Source organism: Otolemur garnettii, unplaced genomic scaffold, assembly GCF_000181295.1.
Source record: "Otolemur garnettii isolate 467f Iridium unplaced genomic scaffold, OtoGar3 scaffold00008, whole genome shotgun sequence".
NCBI lineage: Eukaryota > Metazoa > Chordata > Mammalia > Primates > Galagidae > Otolemur > Otolemur garnettii.
In genome coordinates, this window is record NW_003852403.1 from 39,649,196 (window position 1) to 39,653,691 (window position 4,496).

The 4,496-nt window shown below is 40.8% G+C and overlaps 1 pseudogene; it reads right to left on the bottom strand.

The window, feature by feature from the left end:
• Positions 1–709: 709 nt before the first annotated feature.
• LOC100964837 lies at positions 710–963 on the bottom strand (annotated as a pseudogene).
• Between the last annotated feature and the right edge of the window lie 3,533 nt (positions 964–4,496).

Consider the following 4,496-nt stretch of genomic DNA (forward strand, 5'->3'; position numbering starts at 1 on the left):
GTCCAGCAGTGCCCTATATATAATGGTTAGGATTACAGTGGCATGGCCACCATCATAACTGTAATCAAAGGATTACTATTTATTTAATAAAAAAATCACACAGCAACATTTATCAACATTTATCAAACAGCAATTACTACAAAAGGAATGGTAAAAAAAAAATGACTTCACAAAAATACACTAAAAAATCTGACAATTGTTTAATGCAGGAATCACCAAAGTTTTAGTGTTTAATAATAGTACTGATGATGGTCCAAGATGTAAAGATGGACCATGTTCAAGAAACTGGGGATAAATCACTCAAACTATTTGGTATGTGATAAGAATGCCCATTTAAATAATATAAAACCTGTCAACAAGGCTGGGTACAATGGCTCATGCCTGCAATCTTAGCACTCTGGGACGACAAGGCAGGTGGCTTGCTTGAACTCCTGAGTTCAAGACCAGCCTGAGAAAGAATGAGACCCGTCTCTACTAATGATTGAAAAACTAGCAGGGCATGTACACCAGTAGTCCCTGATCGGAAAGCTAAGGCAGGAAGATAGCTTGAGCCCAAGAGTTTGAAATTGCTGTAAGCTATGCCATGGCACTCTACCCAGGGTGACAGAGCGAGACTCTGTCTCCAAAAACAACAAAAAGCAAAAAAACCTATCTGCACATAGTGGTTGCAAAAAGCCATTCAGTCTTTTCTTGGCTTGGAAAATTGATATTACAGATTCCAGTGTAAATTATTAGCAATCTTTAATGCTCGTGTGGCAGGTATCTTGTTTTCATCTTTCAGTTCTACTCTAGCCTGTGTCATGAGGTGTGTGATGTTTTTCTCCAGATCATCAATCTGATTATTCATCTCAATTCTTCCAATGATCTGGCAGACACGATCTGAAATTTATCTTGTATCTGCTTCAGGAGTGTTTGCACCAACAAGGTGAGATCCTGCACCACTTTGGGATCAATCCCAACCATCTGCCTGGTTCCCAACTCTGCCGTGATGTCTTGGACCATCACCTACACTGTGCAGGCTGGTCTTGAACTGGGCTCAAGCAGTCCTCCAACCTCAGCCTCCCAAAGTGTTGAGATGACAGGCATGAACCATTGTGATTGGTCTCTTCTTGCTTTTAAAAAAATTGTCTTGTTGGTGACCATTCTAACTATTATAAGAATGACAAAATAAACATCACATGTACTCAATATTAAATTTGACATGTACACATGTGGAAGTAAAACTCAATTGAAGTCAAATAGGGGTGGGGTGGGAGGAAGGATAAATAAACTTACACCTAACAGGCACAATGCACATTTTCTGGATGAAAGGCACACTTATAATTTTAACTTACAATGTAGAAAAGCAAATTATGTAACCAAACGTGTACTCCCATAATAGTTAGAAATTAGAAAAAAATTTGCTTTGGAGCAGCAGAACCTGACTTAAACTCTGTTTAGAACTCCAGTTAGAGGAGTACTCTGCACCCCCTGTTCCTTCACCCAGCATTAATAACCTTCCTATGATTTCTGTATCTGTAAAGATCTTGACTGGACCTATGCTGGGCTTGGGCAGGGCCCACTGAATGGCTTCATTGGTCAGCTTATCTTCTGAAGGGTCCCTCCGCCCTTTCATTTCCATTAGACAATGAAGTTCCCTTCATTAAGTATTTCATTAGTGACTCCAGCCTCTCTCCCCAACCAATATAAAAATACTACTAACAGGGTGGCGCCTGTGGCTCAAAAGGGTAGGCGCCGGCCCCATGTGTCAGAGGTGGCGGGTTCAAACTTAGCCCTGGCCAAAAAAAAAAAAAAAATTCTCACCTTTTAGTTGGGAAGGACCCTTATTTGGAGTTAGCTGACTCAAATGATTTCCTAAACATCTTACTTATTGATTACAACCCTCTCATTTAATACACATTGCTTTTCTTTGCCTCATGTAAATTGACATGAAATCATAGAAGTCCTCTCAACTTACAAGCTGGAGGACAATCTAAATTTAGCGCCGGGTCCTGAAAATGTAACATATGACAATATACCAGAAGACCACTAGGCGGCAGAATTTCCTCATTTAAACTTAACCAGTTTGACTTGCGCATTCCAAATTGTATATAAAATCAGCACATTGTATCACATAAACGCATTGATGTATAGTTATTATTTTATTTAAAAAAACTGACTTTCAGGGCTCCAGATCAGATTTCCTGCAGCGTTTTGACTTTATAGGGCAAGATTTCAATTTTATTTATTTTGTTTCTCCTGTTGAAAAAGAGAGAGGACAACGAACTAAGTTCATACTTGTGGGTTTGGCTTTTTTTTTTTTTTGCAGTTTTTGGCCAAGGTTGGGTTTGAACCCGCCACCTCTGCCATATGGGGCTGGCACCCCACTCCTTTGAGCCACAGGCACTGCCCTGGTTTTTTTCTTTTTGAGACAAAGTTCTGTTGCCCTGGATAGGTAGAGTGTCATAGCTCACAGCAACCTCAAAGTCTTGGGCTCAAGTGATCCTTATCTTCTATATCTGTAAAAACAAGGTTTTTTTTTTTTTGAGACAGAGTCCCATTATGTCACCCTTGGTAGAGTGCTATGGCATCACAGCTCACAGCAACCTCAAACTCTTGGGCTTAAGCGATTCTTTTTTGCCTCAGCCTCCCAATAGCTGGGACTATGGGTGCCCACCACAACGCTGGGCTATTTTTTTTGTTGTTTAGCTGGCCAGGGCTGGGTTCTAACCCACCAGCTCCTGTGTATGTGACCAGTGCCCTACTGCTGAGCTACTGGTGCTGAACTAGCAAGGGAATATTTTTAATTATTCCTTTACATATATTTTTATTGAACATATTTCTGCTTTTATAATAATTCAGCTTGTCTTTGTTTTTCTTTAGCTTCTTGCTCTGTTTCTTCCACTTTTTCTACTTCTTCACTTTTTTTATCCTTAAATATTTTTATCCTCAGGTTACAGCTATATGCATTGTCAACTAATGTTCTTATGTGTTCATATCTTCCTTTTCCTTTGTGCCCTTTTTTCCTCTCTTCTCCTTTTCAATGCTTTTTCCTTTTCATTTAAAGGAGAAAATTCTCTTCAAGGACCACAATTATATCAGAAAGAATAAAATACATCTACATCTTCAAATGATGAATTCTTATTACCAAGGTCAAGAAATTTTTAAATTTGTCCATCTGCAAGTCCTTTCAAAACACAGGGTGAAAAACTTTGAAAAACTGTCTGTTGCTTCTCTTTTAGAAGGAACTGAGTCATCAAAAGAAGGAGCATCAGCGTTAACTGGTCTTTTCCCTGTATCAGGTAACATTTCACAAGCCTTAGTTAGGCAAGGGAAATAGTCCTTGTCTCCTACTTTTATTGGTTCACCAGCTGCTTACCGTTTGTCCAAGGGTGTTTTAAAACCATTGCTTTATTTTCCAGTCTTTCGGATCCAGTGCTTTCTTCTGAATTTTCTGATAACTTTGTTATTCTTCAGTTCCTCAAAAAGGCAGAAGCATTCTGTTTCTTCTCTTAAAGGCTTCAAACCAACACAGGCTCAGGGGTCAGCGCGTGGGAGTACGTTGACCTTCTGAGGCTCCTGAAGGCGCCGAGGCTAGCCCCTTGGGCTCAGTGGTTCATGTTCTGGGCGCAGGCCTTAGCATCCCCTCTGCTCCGGGTCTCCATCTGAGCTTCGTGCCCAGGAACCAGAGCATGGGGACCACTAGTGAGCAGTTCTAGGACAGAGATTTTGTGGTGTGGGCCCAGTCCGATCCCCCCTGCCCCCAAGCCAACACTGCAATGCTAGCTTGCATGAGGGACTGAAGAACAAAGAGTGTAGGGAATGGTGGGTCAGGGCCCCAGAGGAATGGTGAAGACAAAGCGATTGACTGTCTCTGCGTGAATGGGTGTGCCAGGTGTATAGAACAGCACAGTTTGGGATCTGATAAAATACAGAGTAGGTCATGAGCAGCAGTAAAGACTTGAATAAAATTATGCTTACATGCTGAGGTACTGGGGGTTGAGACTTAAACATGTGAATTTTAGGGGCATAATTCAACCCATAACAGACTTTATGTAAATAAAACAATGTCGTTTGCAATTTTTTTGTATTTGACTTTTGTGTCAACATCATGTTTTTAAAATTCTTCCAAGTTGTTTCTTCTATCTCAAGTTTATTAATTTTCATGGCTGTAGAGTATTCATTGATGATACAAAAGTTTATTTTTATTTATTTGAGACAGAGTTTCACTTTGTCACCCTCGGTAGAATGTTGTGGCGTCACAGCCCAGGGCAACCTCCAACTCCTGGACTTAGGTAATTCTCTTGCCTCAGCCTCCCAAGTAGCTGGGGCTATAGGCACCCACCACAATGCCTGGCTATTTTTTGTTGCAGTTTGGCTAGGGCCTGGTTTGAACCCCACCACCCTCAGTATATGGGACTGGTGCCCTACCCACTGAGCCATAGGTGCCACCCACAAAAGTTTATTTTTATTACAGTTGATACATGTGTGGGTTATTTCATGCTGCTATAAAAATA